Source organism: Bombus affinis, unplaced genomic scaffold (genome assembly GCF_024516045.1).
Source record: "Bombus affinis isolate iyBomAffi1 unplaced genomic scaffold, iyBomAffi1.2 ctg00000059.1, whole genome shotgun sequence".
NCBI lineage: Eukaryota > Metazoa > Arthropoda > Insecta > Hymenoptera > Apidae > Bombus > Bombus affinis.
Window position 1 is genome coordinate 2,355,040 of NW_026108820.1, and position 18,197 is coordinate 2,373,236.

The 18,197-nt window shown below is 33.0% G+C and overlaps 2 protein-coding genes across 2 annotated transcripts in view; one reads left to right on the forward strand and one right to left on the reverse strand.

Moving 5' to 3' along the window:
* LOC126926795 (uncharacterized) overlaps nucleotides 1–18,197 on the forward strand; it is a 336,576-nt gene that overhangs the window by 311,082 nt on the left and 7,297 nt on the right. The gene's annotated exons all lie outside the window — the stretch shown is intronic.
* LOC126926784 (uncharacterized) overlaps nucleotides 1–18,197 on the reverse strand; it is a 289,468-nt gene that overhangs the window by 183,469 nt on the left and 87,802 nt on the right. The window lies entirely within an intron of this gene.

An 18,197-nucleotide genomic window follows, 5' to 3' on the forward strand; every position in this document is an offset into this window, starting at 1 on the left:
AAGACCGGAAATGTATTCAGGTCACGCACATGCTTTACTGCTTTATACGTACTATTGATGTTAAAAAACAACTCGTACCGAAAGGATTAATATAATTTTTATTTAAATTTTTTATTTCGTATTCATAGACGAAAACTGTGTTGTGTTGTTTGTCCGCAAATATGTAAAACGATTCCATTATATTATAAAGTTCTGAAAATCGATAGTTTTCGTTATACATTTCGTTAGTTAAAATAGTTAAATGACTTTCCAGAAACAAATCATGCTTCATGGACATTTTGAGCTTAGTTAGCGTAAAAGTTAAACCTTGTTCTGTAATTAGTTGTTACATGAAATTAAATGGATTTCAAGTAGCTGGTATGTAAATGATACTTAAACTAACATGTAATGCTTAAATCGTAAAATAGATATACATGTAAAATCAGTTAAATTTAGGGAATCAATATCGAATCAATATCAATAGGGAATATATTAAGTCAAAGATTATTTGAAAGAATTTCAATTTCACTTCAAACTTGAAAGGATATTTCAGATCAAGTAAATAACAAATTAATACCGGTATAGTGATCTCATGTTTCTTGAATTCAAACAATTTGTGTAATCGGTACGAGAATGTATGCAATATGGGATATTAAAGAGAATCGCATTAGGCATTATTGCACCATGTACGTCATAAATCGTCGATGAAAGCTCTGAAGCGGGCAAAAAAGTTTATAGCTTCGATAAATAAACTGTTCTTTGTAAATGATAGGTTAAAAAGTAGGTAATCAGCATTAATATCAATAGGATATTCCATCGAATAATTTTAAGGATCTTTGTATTATAACATATCCTTTAGATGAAAGATAATTGTTAGTTTTATAACGAAGAATCCACAAGTGTTTCTACAGTAACAAAGTAATTAACGTTTCCTTAAGGGACTAATTCTTGTTACAGATTTCTTTCACCTTCATCTTTGAAACTATTCATAAATTATATTTATATCTTTCAAAATATCACATCCTAATCCTTAATAATGCTCACAGTTTTGTAGTATTTAATATCTTTTGATTTATTCGAGATTTCTTCAAATCTAATACAGAATTCAAAATGTTTCACGTATTTATTATAGTCTATAGATTATGCTTACAGACTTGGTTCATGTATGTACGTATGTGTATTATACATTATTGTATTTAAGAATTTATATGATCGTCCCATGAAATACCTCTAGTCTGTAGGAAACAGTCTGTTGCTACTATGGTTTAGATGAAAGAATATTATGACATGTCGTTTAACTGTATGATACCATCTATTAATGTATCAACGATGACTTTAATGACAGTCTAATAGATATTGCGCTACAACTTTGATCGACGTGACTTATTTCTATGATGCACTTCGACAAGCTGATTTCAGCCAAATCAAGTCAAACGAAGTTTCTTATGTTTAATATTCATATAAACTTACTATGCATGTACGTAGTTTGTTTCAATAGCATCTACATAGTTTAAGAAACTAGTTGATGACGTTGTTTCAATAACACAATCATAGTGGTTTTTAGAATAATCATGATTCGAACGCAGACTATTAGGGGATGATATGTTTTAAGAACAAAAATTATAGTTTTCCCTTCTAAAACATGAGATTGAGATTGAAATAATTTTGAAAGAAGAGCAAAATAATTTTAATTCTTTAACCATTTAACTCTACCTTAATAACAAAATACAAGAACGTGTTAAGTATACATTATTACTAATTTAATTATTTATATCACTAATAAGCAATATTCTTAATTCGCAATTCTTATATCATTGAACTATACTATTAATGAAATGATTTTATATAACTTGCAATTCAATGGAATAAAAACATGAATGAAATATTTAAACATACCTACGTACATAGATTTCCAATAATTTTACGTAACTTTATGAATTAACACGTTACAATATATTTTGCATATATATACGGTATATATCTGTTACATTTATCAAAAATGATTCTTGTTCAATTACATTCGCCACTTATATCGCGGAAGCGTAAAATTATTTCAAACAATATGAAAATAATTTATCGTGAAAAATATTTTACGTATTGTTTCTCGTTTTTATCGTAAATTAAGCACGTTCCCATTTCTTGCCATAAGAAATAATGGATAATAGATAACAACAGCGTAACGAAAGTAAAAATTATTGTTCATTCACGTTTTGAACGTAATTTTATCAGCTGTACTTTTTCAGCTACTTTGATTTTACTTAATTTCAAAGAACATATTTAAATAATAGCTGGCTTAACGTATGAAATATAACGTCGAAATATTACCGCGACTGTCTTGAACAGATTTCCGCCTGTAGATGACTTTAAACGTTTCCGTATCTCGTAATTTGCGAGAAACGAATCTCACATACATTTCTACGAGACCTTGCTCTGTCCATCTTGCAGTTCCTTCCTTGATTGACTTTCAAATTTCCCCCTGGATTCTAGGCTGTTTCTGTCATATAGAGTGAAGAGTTCGCTGGCCCTCGAAGCAAAGAGACAAGCACATAGAAAGTCTGCCTTTGGGGTTGGAAGTAAGCATAATTTACGATACGATGATCTAATCCCTTCATCACGCTTGGAATATACATGGTTGCCTGTAAAAGGACGCAGTTTTATATTCAGCAAGTTGCAAAGAAAAGATCTATGTCATTTTGTGATCTTATAGTACTCACTCGAGAGAAAAGTAAATTTTAATCAACGTTATATAATATTGATGAAATCCAATTGCTGGGTCAAGAAGAAGAGAAAAATATCCTTCGCCATTCATAACAAATATTTGACTTTCTGTTTTAATATACTGCGGGCACGAGAAAATATTTGCGCGTGTCCATATTTTCCAATGAACCGTTTTCCTATCAGCTTTTATATTTCAAATCAAATCCTTATAATCGTATGAAAGTACCATTAAATAATACCAAGTTTAATACGTGTATCATGTATTTGTATTCATATTATTTAAATACCTTTCGTAGTCACTGTATAACTGCCATCTGTGGATAATACATAATTCTCTATTTATTCCTTCTGTAGCCGATATTCCACGACATGCATTATTTATTGATTTGTACGTGTGTCCACAATAGGTAGATTTCTCTCTATGTGTATTCATAAAAAAAAATTCGTTGGATTCAAATCAGATGATGGACGAGATTATTTTATTGGACACGTTTATTCTATCTATTCTATCGAGGGTTCGATTTAAACGTTCGATTTAAATGTTAAATAAAAAGTACGGTATATCAAGTAAATAGGATTAATTATTGGATCTACGCTTATCAGATATTTTATACTTCTCTCATTAAACATGTACTAAAAATTTACGGAGTTTTAGATTACTTCCTTGTAACATTCTCTCTCTCTCTCTCTCTATATATATATATACAAATATGTACATATATGTAAGATAGTAATCCGGGGATAATTCAGGGATCTATTCTGTAGTCTGAAAATCGAGTTTTTATTATGGAGTAAATAATAAAATACAAAAATAAACAACAATTAATATGCGTCTATAACAATAAATAATAATTATATAAACGGGAAATAAAAAGTCTTTAGTACAATGTTTACCTGAAAATCGAGAATCGATTTTCAACGTCCTGAGCTACCGATCTTCCTTCTTCAGTCTTTAAAATTTTAAATAACTATTCTGTAACCTTGTCTGTCTCTAATGTAACTCTCTGTCCGTCCGTTCGCGAAAAATTTGCTTCTTAAAATGGTCGTCCATAAAATAAAAGAAGGTCTGTCCGTGAAACACAGCCTGTCGTGCAACCCGTAAAACAAAAAGAATCCCTATCCTACAGGAACTCTAGGGAGTTTACACCGCCCCTCGAATGGGGAGTGAAACAGATTCCCTTCAGATCCCCGATTACCGTTATCCACTTCATATATGGAGTTTGAAATCCTTCTTAGAATTATGAAAGGTCCTTTCCTCATTTCTTCCAGCTTATTTCTATTCATTTTTTTTCCGTTATGGGTGAAGACCATATCACCGATTTTAAATTCGTGTTCTCTTCTTTTTTTATTGTATTTTTGTTTGTTGATTTCGAAATTTCTTGTTGAGTTTTTGAATGCTTCTTCTCTGTCTCTTTTTAGGTTTATCTTATTCTCCATTATTTCCTTAGGGACGATTTCAATCATTTTTCCATTCAGTAAATGATTTGGGGCAAACCCCGTTACACTGTGTCTGGTGTTATTGTTTTCTTCTACGCTTTCTTCTGTGATTTTTGTCCAGTTTCTCTTATTTTTGTCTGAATTACATCTGATCCTGTTTACTAATGTTTGATTTACCCTTTTGTTCAGTCCATTGGAGGATGGGCAGTCTGTCGAGGTGAAAATTAATTTAATGTTCCTTTTCCTCCTATACTCTTGAATTTCTTTGGATGTCATTACTGGGTATCGGTCTGCAAGGATAATTTTTATGGAATCAGTTTCTCCTGTCGAGTCTATAAGTTTTATGATATCTTCTGTGTGTTGTGTTTTCGATGTGGACATAAAAACAGCCCTTGAAAAATGATCGATGAGTATGTGCATGTATTTCTTTGGTGAGTTGTTATTGGATGAAATCGACCTGGGAAATTCAGTGCTTCATAAATCACACAAGGTTGTTTCTTGGGCAGTGGCTCTGGCTTTCTGTCCAATCTTGCGTTACTCCCTTGTGTTTTTTTTCCCTTCGTCTGATATTGCCCCAAGAATCCGATTAACTCATTTGTTGATTGTACTGTTTCTTTATCCATTTTATCTTGAATGTGTATGGGTAATCCAATAACAATTAGATTTATCCCTGTCTCTTCAGAAGTCTTCCTCCTTACTTCCAATATTAATCATTCCTTTTTTATGGCATATTCAGTGAATGAACCTGAAATGTATTTAAAGTTATAAGTGTATCGTACTGCAGACCAACCTTTATTGCCAGAAGCTTTTTGAACTGCCACCTTCCAATTTTCCCAATTGTATTCTTCATCCTTCAGCAGATTTGCTTGGTACCATTCTGATGCTGTTTTTCCCAAATATTTCTTCAAATTCTTGATCCTTTTTTCATCAGTTTGGATTTCGTATTTTTCGTATTCGGTTTCATACTCATATTAGAGTATGGAAGGGATCCGTATGTGAAATATGAATATTTCATACTCCAATCTGTGGCTTTTTGCCTTCCATCAAATTGTTTTATGACAAAGTCTGTGCCTTCTCTCTCATGCATGTTTTGTTTCTGGAAGATCTCTAATAATGTTTCTGTTTGAAGATTGGGCTTTTCGATTTCGGTCTTTATTTTCCTTGTGGGGATGATCTCCGATTCTTCTAAGTAAATATCTCGAAACACGAAGTTTAAACTTGTACCGATGTATGACGCTGCCGTTGCGTCATCCATCGTGAGTGCAATGTTTCTGTAATGGCTTACCTTGGTTAAGCTGTTTGCGGCTTTCTTCACTATCGATAAACTGAATAATCGCGGACGATGATCTCTTGCTTGATATTCTGGAGGAAAGACATCACATACTTCATCTTCTGGTTTTCTTATGGATTCTTATGCATTCTATTTTCTCCCCCTTGCGTTCTCGTTCATGGCGATACGTAGCTTCACTTCTAACGGCATGGCGTAGTGAAAATCGATTTGTAAGATGGTAATTTGGTGATAATTCAGGGATCGATTCTGTAGTCTGAAAATCGAGTTTTTATTATAAAGTAAATAATAAAATACAAAAATAAACGACAATTAATATGCGTTTATAACAATAAATAACAATAATTATATAAACGGGAAATAACAAGTCTTTAGTACAATGTTTACCTGAAAATTGAGAATCGATTTTCAACGTCCTGAGCTACCGATCTTTCTTCTTCAGTCTTTAAAATCTTAAATAACTATTCCGTAACCTTGTTTGTCTCTGATGTAACTCTCTGTCCGTCCGTTCGGGAAAAACGTGCTTCTTAAAATGGTCGTCCGTAAAACAAGGGAAGATCGGTCTGTCCGTGAAACACAGCCTGTCGTGCTACCCGCGAAACAAAAAGAATCCCTATCCTACATGAAATCTAGGGAGCTTGCATATATATATGTATCCTTTTAAAATTCTAACAAATTATACAGATTCATAAAAATATAGTTAAAGACTTTGTAATATAGTGGTTTTTAAATACACATATATAATTTTTAAATAAATGTTAAATTTCTTCCGACTATTCGTATCACATTACGATTATGCTCTTTTAGTTCTATAGCTTACGAAGTTAGTTTAGAAGTCGAGGCTTACCTCACAGGCTTACACAAAAGTATTGGTTGAAGTTTTCCTATCAAAAAAAAAAAAAAAGTAAAAAAAAGGAAAAAGATGTAATCGCTTTAATCCGCAGGTTGTAGTTAACACGTTTGTGTTTCGATTTAAAAGTTAATTCAATTAATCCATAATATCGAAATGTTGCTAACTGTTATTTTATATTTATTTTATATTATTTCATATTCAATCGTTTGATGAATACCATAGATATCTGATATTTAATCATTTAGATGAATTTCATAGATATGTAATATTTAATCGTTAGATGCGTTCCATCAAAGTTTAATCATGTTTATAAAGTTTATTCATCTGCCCACGTTCTCTAAGGGAAGATTTGATATAAAATAATTTTCATAACGTTTTAAGACATTTATAAAATGATTACGTAACACTTTATGTTAATTTGGAAATTTAAATAAATTAGAGAATTATCAACACCATTCGTTGTTATAACGATGCTTAATAACTCGGAATACAAACAGCTTTCAAGTAATCGGATAAAATTTATTATGCTGCCAAAATAAAAGTATGATTTATACAAGGTAAAATCTCCTTTGTAAGTAGTGTGATGCTCGCAATGTCAGGCACACGAAGTATACGCGCATATTATATCACGTAATTTCAGCTTTATTCCATCTCTTAATCGCTTGGTTTGAAGAAGCCGTAAGTAACAAGCGAAGCCATAGCGTAAAATAGTTTTATTAAACTTGTAAACAGATATAAGAAATATAGTCGTAGTATCCAACTGCAAGTTCAAATGCGAAAAATAACGTTCGGGAAAATTTGTGACATGGTGAGAAATTTTATACTCATATCCTAAATTGATAACATATATATTATTTGTAGAAAATTATATTTATTTGTATATATGTAAACATAATATCTATTAATGAAAAAGTTAATTAAGAAATATCCTATTATTATTACTATTCGTATCAATTATTTTTCATTTAATAAAAAACTAGTGTACACCAACTCATGTTCATTCTACTGATCTTATTTTTACGGTTCGAAATATATATATCGAATTTCGATTTTCCATCGTGTTTCGCTTATGATTCATAAATATTAATTAGCATGCGATTAATTGGTGTTATAATTCAGAATGTTCGATATTCATTTACATTTATATTACTTTCACGTTATAGTTCAATATTTAACGTTGGTTAAATATTTTATTATTTGAAAGACTTGTGTCTATACTTCATATGCGACAAAAATTGAGAATTATTCACGTTTTTTAATTTAACGATCCTACTTTTATTTCAATTATATCTCGATTCTTAAACTTTCATTTATTCGCGTCAAAATTAAATCCTAAGCTTCAATCCTACGCTTCCCTATGTAAAAACCTTTTAATCCTTATTTTTCGAATAGTTTGCGAGAATTGATATTCGCGCAAGAATTAACGCCACTCAAGTACTAATTGATTCCATCTCCAGAGCGCTTAAGTGACATTCGATTGTCGCTTGAGTAGTTCTTATCCTCGCTGTAAAATACGACAGAATTTCGATTCCTCGATCATTAATTACATTATGAGACTACTTTCTCACGCTTTTCCATTCCACGCCGTGATTCCGCTCGCCTAACTACTCTTTCGTTATAGCGCCGATCAGACTTTCAACAAGGTCACGATTAATCTCGATAATGAAATTTCCATCACTATCGCAATAAAAAAGATTATTCTACGTTAAGCTATATCTTCTTTTTTTAATTGACAGAATGCATCGATACGTTGATCGCCACGTGAATTTTATAGATTTTGGCCAATAGATCGAATAGAAACACAGAGTGTGATTCTACGTGAAAAATAAGAAAGATAGGAAAAACACCTGGTATGATTTATTACAATTAATTTTTTTTCATCCGAGGATCGAAATTGAGGATTTAACCGGTGTACTGAAATTTTTACAAATTTTATTCCACATTTTCCACTCGGTTTTTCACGTAGAATCAGTAATTGCTCGCTTCTGCCGCAATATTTTTCAGCCCATTTACATTATTAAAAGAAACGTTTTACTTTTCCAAGGTATTGTATTACATTCGCGCACTCTTCTCCGACAACGTTACCTAATTCCTTCATATCGTCGGAAATTCCTTGGCCCATTATTCGCGTTTCATTCGTTGGAAACTTGCGTTAATTTGTTCGCCAACTGGAAGTTACATAAGTCCGTCTTTTTTATTTAAGTCCGTCCGATTATTATTTCCACGAACTGTTAGAATAGGATAAAATTTTGTTGCCATAAATTGTATTTAACACGGAGTTATCAACCACGAGCTATTGTATAAAGCTTATTACTTATTGTATAGAACTTTTACTATATCGTAGATCAATAACGTACTAAGATTATGAAAATTTATGATTTATTTATGACTTATTTATGACTTATTATTTATTATTATAATATTAAGACTTATGTACGCGACTCGAATATTTATGTATTCTCCTTCAATATCCTTAATCCCTTCGATATGACGTATAAAATTTACAAATTGCCATTTTAACACAATTCAAATATAGTTCGCGTGGACTACACGCGAACGATGTGGTTTCGAATTTATTAACTAAGCGTTATACGTTCCTCAATGTGGACATTACTTATGTACATGGAATGTACGATTATAGTTAGAAACGTGGCTGAAAATACAGATTTGTTAATGGTATAAGTTACAGTTGCACAATGATGAGTCATAGCAGAAGAGATTACCATAACTTCGAATATAACTTTTATCGTTACAATTCTATGTTAACGTTGTATTTGCATCTGACAGTTTGTTGAATTGCGTAATATCACGAAGATGGCGAACTAAGTTTAACTTGGTTTAAGAATATAAGTTTAACGATAAGTGAAATCTACCAGTTTCTTCTCTTTTTTCTTCTTTTTTTCTTTTTATTTTGCTTATTTCCTTATTTCGTGAGTTTCGTATAATTCTCATCTATCCAGGAATAATTTAAATGTAGAAAACAATTCAACGAAATGAGAAATATACGTTTGTTTCATGTGCGATTAAAAAATTGCATCCGACGAATTTAATATATCAGTTAATAAGTATTATATTTGTTTGGAATGTTATTTCTGCAAAATTGTTTAGAATTGTTCTTTGGATATTTAATAATACGTATCTTGTAAGTTAACGAAGATACTCGCGATTTGTTGTTGTTTTTTTTTTTTTTATTCATTAATGTAACTTTTACATACTGCTGTGTCCGCTAAAATAAGTTCAGATATTATGGAGGTTTCAAATACGTAACGACAAGAAGATATTGTGCCTGGAAAATAGTAGTAAATGTTGAATATGTCGATGTTAAAACGTCTTTAATATATTCGGTATAAATATATCGAATTTAATTTATTTTCAAATTACATTATTATTTAATGCTCGCGATTAACAACCATTTCCAATTACATATTTAATGATGCATCTATTATCAGAACTTATTAAAACATCGCATCTCATCGAAGATCACGTTATTCTGTGATTGTTTCGTACTCGCTACGTTTTATGTACGTACACGTAATGAGAATTAAAATTTATCGAAGGAGGAGCTGCGGTCTGCGAATAATTTTTTAACAAAAGCGAAAAAAAGAATCGTGTTAAATCTAACTAAGTATCTCTGTCTGTTGTTACAAATATTACGTTAAAATTGTGTACGAGACGAATAAATCGTAGAGAAATGGGGAATCGAAGAGGCAATTATGGCATAGAAATTAACAGGAAAAAATAATCTTATCTGTTAATTTTTATAGGATAGTTTGCTTTTTAATTTTTATCTATAGGCATAAGAGTAACCATTAGAAATACTTATAGAAATTTAATGGAATTTTCTGTTAAAATTACATCTACCTTGATTGAAGGAAATTTTAATTAATTTCATTCTTAAAACTCAACGAATCAAAGTAAATGCTTAACATTCGTCATACATTAATTGAATTCGCTAAAATTGATGTACCAAATACATTTCACCATGATGAAAATGTTTTAACGTTTGCATCGATATAATAGCGTTTGTACTGGTGTATTTATCGATGATATGTTTACTTGAAATACGTGAAAACAAAGTATAGCTACAACAGACTGTGTAAAAACAGAATGTAAATTATTGAACGTACTTTCGTACTGTGACGATAAATCGTGGGGATTGTTAATGAATTATTATGCACTCGGTAATAAAATACGCTTGCAAAATACAACATCTTTTTGCATGGAAGCTTTGATATTAATATTAAATATGCAAACAGGATATACAGCGTGATGAAGGCTATTCATTTAGTTTGCTTATTACTTTATAGAATGTTATAAACGTTAACTTCATATAGTTTAAGAAAATTATCACGGAATACACGTCACGTTGCACATGGAACATTTGCGGTGACATTTCAAAGGCTGATTAACAGAATGTTATTATTGTGCCGTAGAGAAATACGATTAGTGCGCGGAATTTACTCGAAACTATAGTAGAAAAATGGTAATACGGCGTTTATTTAATTAGAATTTCATTTTACGTTTTAATCATTCTTAAGCAACCTTCCTCTTCTATATTTGTAAAAGAGGAAACGAACACCTCGCTTTTTTTCTTCTGGTAACTTCAATCTTGTAATTTTGCTAATAACTTAACGTTATAATAACTAAGATTAATATATTGTATAATAAAAATCCGTAATTCTTTCGAAGATTGACGTTATGTAAGGGTAAAGCTGTAAGTAAACGTTGGTTTATAGATATGAACGTTAACGGTATAGCAAACGTTTATTAAAGTAATAACGCAAATAATAAATGAAACATTTCCTTAAAAATGAAAGCATGCGTTGATCGAATGCAGTTGATTGTTACGTTTGACAGCCTATAAAATTTTTCTGAGAGTCGTGTTAAATAATGAACGTAAAAAATATTACTTTTTGCATGATTTATCATTAAACATGTTTGTTTAATAGAGCGAGTAAAACAGTCCCGGAAGGATTTGAGTTCTCATCGACCCTTTTTTCCCAGAAATTACGCTCTTGGTGCAACAATTTCAACAATTTTCAGCAGTTGCCAAAATTATTTTAATACAACTTTCAGCTGAAAAATTGTAAGAAATTGTTAGAATTTAATATTAGGAAAAAACGTAATATCGATGTTAAAAGAATTTATAAAGCGACACAGAAAGGACTTATTAATTTCTCGAAGGCAATTGAAAAGAAAAGCATGTTTCTGTTTTTGGGAAGCTTTTAAAGTCAGGTGTTCCATATTAAGTGCAATTAACTTGCAAATATTTATATTTGCGCAGTTCCTTCATTTTGAAATATTCGCAAAATTTGCTGCATATTTCGTGTTCGTTCCATCTTCCGAAATGAAAATAAAAATTTTTATTCAATGTCTGAATATATTTCATTATATTCCATCTTTCTCATGATTGAAAGTTTCTTCTTCTTTTTAATAATTATATCGTAGCAAATACACAAAGATATTCATATTCATACACAAAGATATAGATATTCATACACACAAATCATAAGATATTCATACACAAACATATTCAAGATATATATAGATAAGATTTATTTCATCCTCTACGTTTCCTAAACGTTTCATGGACTTTTGCATTTTTAAAATTCCCACAAATGCACGAACATCCGCGATCTAATAATCTAACGATGAGTCCGCTATTTCGGAAGATATTTCTATATTTTGGGTAAATCGTTGCTTTGTAATATTTGACATAAGAGAAGCTCGTTAACGAACGCGTAACGTCAGATATCCACGTTTACCGCGACTCTTTCAGGAGAAGAACTTTGCAGCTAGGAGAGTTTTAAGGAACTTTTAATTTAGAAAAATTTTAAAGAACGACCGTAACATGTATATTCCGACGCAAATGTCGTTCCTGATAGGAGAATCACACAGTCGAGTTCAGCAATCGAATCGATGTTCAACAGATGCGAGGGCAGAAGCAGACGAAGAATAAAGAGAGAATAAACACGCACTCGTTAAATCAGCGCAACGAGTAAAGTAGATCTAGCCATTATTCCGTTCTGAAAAGGAAGACGAATGGAAGAGGAAAGGAAGGTTCAAAAGAGCATCGTTCGCTTTGATTATTGACACACGCTCACGCTAATAACGGTCATTGAAAGGCGAACGGAGAATGAGAATTATTGAAACTTGGAAATATCGAAAGCTTGAAGCTTCGCTAATTAAGAGAAGTCAACTGTCATAAACATCGATGAAGATCCTATCGACGGAAAGTTAGGAAATTTAATCTTTTCCCTTTACGTTTGACTCGAACGCGAACAGTTTGATCTGTTTCTCGTTTGAGGAACGACCTAACGAGTATACAGAGTCTTTCGCGTACATTACTCGTCGGAAGTTTCGAGTCATTGCGCGTTTCATCAAATTTTGCAGAATTTAAAGAATCGAAGACTTCGCTTTGATAAATTTTTAATTAAAGAAACGTATAGTCGAGTGCAGGCGATTATTGCTGATAACTGTAACATTTATTTTAGTAACGAAATTGACAGGAGATTTGGCATAGATAATACAGGAAAAGTATTTTAAGCTTTCCATATACGAGGGAGAAAAAGTTTAATTATTTATATCGTAAAGTGGCGTCAGGGAAAACCCGTGTCTTATTTCGTGAATCTGAGTCTTCTATCGGGTAAACGTTCCTCTTTAATAAAATCTATAACGTGTTAGAACGATACAACAATTTTAGTTATTCCGTAGAGTATTACGACAACAGTCTTAGACCATTTGCATGATGATCAGGATCTCATGGTCAAGCAGAGAAGTAAGTGTCACAGTGTAAAAGAAAAATAGTATCGGTGCATGACGTAGGGATGATGTACGGTGGTAAAGCGAAAGCTGAAGGACATTCGAATAAAAAGAAATAATAAAAAGAAAATAGTTATCGGTTATACAATGTGAACAAAATAACGTACGTGTTTAGAGCAACGACGTTGCCTACTACAGTTGTACGGTAACGAGCCTTTAGAATTTAAAGCCTGGATATTACTCTCGCGATGCTCGTCGATTATACGATGGACATTTTTCTAATAGTTTACAGTAAAAATATTCCTACGTCCAATAGATTGAATTTCAAGTTGAAAAATAATATTAGAAAAGACTGAAAACTTCACGATTCCTAGGATTACGTGTAACATTGCGTCTGCGGAGCCAGAAAATTGATCCACCGATTGGTCTCAAAGGAAAGTTATTTATAAGTCAAAGAGTATCGTATTGCATCGTTCTTTCTTTATTCGAAGCACTCGGGAACGTTCGCTATAAACATTTCCATTGTATCGCGATCAACGAAGAATGATTCGTTTCGTAACTATAATCGCATTTTCATCCATAATGGACAAGACGAAACAAAGCGAAAGGAAAGTTGTACGTTCTCAATTACTCCTATACGGAACAAAGATCAGAAGTTATAAGTTATAGTCATAAGGGGCGACTTAATTGAAAATTACTTGACATCACGCGTTGCTCGAGAGCGAAGTTACGCGGATGTTTATATCGTCTGGGAGTCCCAGAGCAGCAGTTAAGGGTTAATATCGAGAGCGCAGCGATGGTAAACGTTATAATAATACAAAGTTCCGATATTCTCTAACTCTAACCATTCTACAAATTTCATCTTTAAACGGTATCGTGATCTGGTCCTGGTTTAACCAATTGGCTGTTTTCCACGAGTATACTCGTCACGAAGAGATGGCAGTATTTTACGTTACGACGAGCCCCGTCAGTACTAAATTGAAAAATAAAACAGTCATTTCGTAACAACTTAATTCTATATTATAACAGCCACACGTACTCCGTGTTCGACGAGTATACTCGCCATCGCTTACTGTTCGCGACACACTTTTAGGTACACGCTTTTCAAAGAGGTCGCAACCGCTAACTGCTAAACTTTTTTATTCTGACATTGAAATTTAACAAGAATAAATCAATATCAGCGGCAATTTCAGTTCTATCCTTGGCACGTAAATACAATATAATTTACCTTTAACGAAAATGAATGCAATTATTCGTAATTATTCGCGATACTATTTACTTATATATTTTTCTATGTTGTCTTACGTATCTGTTATTTGTAATAGATGAGATCGAACGAGAAATATTAGAGGATCAACAGCAGGGTTAATTTATCAGTGTAAAAATATGCGCAAACTTCCACGATCCAGTTATAACACGCGATATAATTCGCTATTTGCTTAGCTCGCTTCGCCAACTGCCAGCCTCGCTATCTTTGTCCATGAGGATCTATTAAGATTATCATTTTAATTACACGTTGGTCGATCGAACGGCCAACGAGAAACGCGGCCGACAATTTTGATTAAATAGCCGCTAGCGTTACCGAGAACACGGCTCGTGTAAAACAATTTCGTCAGACAATTTTGGTTATCGGATTTGTTCGGCGAGACGTGCAAACAAACCGGCTTTCACCTCGTCAAAGGCTACGTTTCACGCGAAACTCGCGCCAGTTACAGCGTTAACTTCCTTTGTAGTATTCATGGTGAAATCGCCAATTCATTTCCACCGTCTAACGAGAAAGACGAAACGGACGTATTCTCGGTGAACGCTTCCCTTTCGCGTCTCTCCCGTTCTTCGCATCGCTCTGCTTCAACGCAGTACGACCAGCCAGCTCTCTCGTTCGACAGCTGACAAATTGCCTGCGTAACTTGTTTGCCGCGACCGCGAGAACTATGTTTTAAGTCGAATGATCGTCAGATGTTACGAACAATTGGAAATTATCTTCATTTCCCATATCGCTGGCCGATGCTCACGATCTGTTCAGTTTGGAAAACATGGAACAGCTCGCTGGACGATTAGTTTGAATTTTACGGAATCGCGTTTGAGGTGGAATATGCCGAGATCGTTGATGTTCGACTGCTCCCACGAATACTCTGGTGTCTGTACGTTTTATCAGTCGAACCTAACATTTCTCAGTGACGGATAAGTTTCTTTTTAAAAAATCTACACATTCTTTTCTCTGTTCGATAGAATAGAATTCCGATAAATAAGAATTTGGTATGAAACTAACAACGTTCCAGTCGTACAGAAAGAAAATAGAATTTAATTAAAAAGGTGGGAGGTGGTGTAAGAATCGGCGATAGAATTCATCAAGAGTACGTGACGTTGGAAAAGCTACAGTCACAGATGTTAGAAAATGGAAACGTGATATTGAGAATTATGTAAAGCACGTGGATTGCTCGAATGATGGGGTAACTGTGGGGAAACCTTAAATACACTGATGTAATGGGATGGTTTCGTTGTGATAAAGACGATAATAACGACGATTTTATACAAATGGAAACAGCCAGCTAAAACGATAATGGAGAGGCACTTTCCCATGCCGAAGCACCCATGCCATTCGAAAAAGGGGCTTCGATCGTATAAAATTCACCGCGCAAAAGCTCCCAGGTACAGAGAAAATGTAATTTTACGCAGTTATTAAATTTACGCAGTTATTTCTACCGAAAGAATCGTGTGACGTGGTGCTTAAAAAGATATGGAATGTATAAATATTCAAAAAATCAATTTTATAAAATTAAATCTATCGATCCATTAATAGGATTAAAAGAAAGGAATACATCCGAAATGTACACAAAATTGAAGGAAAGGAAGATTTGTATAAAAATTGTAATAATACGATGCAGCAATTTCACGATACCATTTAATTAAAGTGGGTGTATATTTTTTTGAGAGCATCCTCTGTACATCAGAAATATATTACGAAATAGAAATATGTTATTACTGGTTTTCCGATGAGAATCCGAAGTGTATCAAACATTTAATCGGCGTAGATATTTATCGACGCAACAGTTGCAATTTCACAGATACAAATATCTTGCGAGTTCTCTCATCGTCGTAATTTGTATCTCCTTTATATACATCGTCTGTCTGAATATTCTTTCTAATATTCTAATTGGACTGTAGATTTTGATGCAAATTCATATTTTTGAGAATATGATTGAAAAAAAAAAAAGAGAAGTAAAGAGTATTTTGTATATTTTATATTTTCTTTCGTATCACGTGCATTTTGTACAATTTTATTGAAATTGGATTACAAGAGCCAAGTAAATCGAACATCAAACGGACTACGCGTCGTGTGTTACTTTATAGGAAAATCACGACAATGTCTGTAACATTCGTAGTATTTTACGATCCTATCTACGATAGCAATTAAAAGTTCATCAAACAGATGATTACATCACGTACAAGCCATTTGAAAGTCAAATTGTTCCATTTTCCGAAAATTTATTCTTTCTAACTTTTTAAGGGTATTGTACATCGTGGCTTATTAACATACTAAATAATAATTGACTGTTCGAATAGTTTGATGATTTTTGGAAAGTACGTGTCCCTGGTAAATATAACTTCTATGCACACTTCCAAATCCGTTTGAAATTTCACCGATACGATCAAGTTAGGCGTGTCTCGCTACAGTGCTGCAATGATCATTTCGAAATGCTTCGTATATCATATACGCAAAAAGTTTCCAGCAACGTTGAAACAGCTTCGCGAGCCACGTGTAATTTATTTATAAAAGATTTTTGCAACTGTCGAGACATCTTGGTATCTGTTAATAATCATTGAGATATCATTGCAATCAAGTAATTGCACTGTATCATACGCGATAACGAAGTTACTCGATTATTCGAATGGTATGTACTGGGATTAGTTTCGATGGATGTTTGAATGATGACGGAATATTTGGCCAGCATAAGGACTGATCCCTTCCATATCGATCGCGTTTATCGATATTTGATAAAGAGGTCGTTTGCAAATTACATTTACCGTCTACTGTTGCTCACGAAATTATTCCAACTCTGATACGTGCTTCTTTATAAATATATCGCGTGTGTACGTGTATGTTACATATTATATTACATATCGCATATTACATATTATATTGTATTTTAAGTAACAAGATATTTAGTGCGAGTGTATATTTCGCAGAGATTCCAAAAGTGATTAAACAGTCAATTATCCATCACATCGATGCATCTCAATGTTCAATGGGACAGTATTTCGCGTCTATAACATGTTGAAGATAGCTCTTTATGGTGTATCTCGTGGAGGAAATTAATTTCACGAAATTAATTAAACAGTCAATTATCTGTTGTACCGATACGTCTTGATATTCAATGGAATAATTTTTGATATTTATTGTACGCTCAAAATACCTATCTATACTATGTACTATTTTTCCCCCCAAATATTCGCCACAACTATTTTCTGCCTTTTACATTTGCACTTTCAGGATGATTTCAAATTCTACCAATGTGATCTGGATAGTCGTGTTTCGTTACAAAACGAACAAAATCCCGAAGTCTCGTGTAACGGGCTATAGGAGGCGTTGGTGCGTTCTTTAAAACAGAATAACTTTTCAAAAATTGAGTCAAACAATTTGTTTCTTTCCTTTTTTCTTTTTTTTTTTTTTTTTTTTTTACGAGTTAGAAGAATTGGAAAGATTAACAATAGGTGACGTGTAAAGAAATGTTGAAAGAAGTACAATTAGTCGGAATAGCGAAGAAGAAAGTAAAGGTAGCTTTTTACAACTTTTCTAGCTGGACCTGTAACGAAGATTTAAATAACACATTTCGAAGATTTCCTCTAACTCGTCGAGCAAAATTCAAATGGTTCGGTCCACAGTTGCAGACGAGTTATTTCGTTCGAATGAACGTACGAAACGAAAGATATTTTTACGGCGAGTGTCGGACTATTTTAGCTTTCGAGGCATTGTAAGTTGAATTTTAGTTGCGGTGTCGACAAATCATTGATTCAGTGACAGTGAATTTTCTTTTTTCTGGGTGTGATGCGAATGCGCAGAAACTTTGACGTCAAACGTTCCCGCTGAACGAACAGGACCTTCCGGCTGCCATGGATATTGATTTTCCTTGGGCTTCAAGGTTTCTGGAGCAGCTGTAC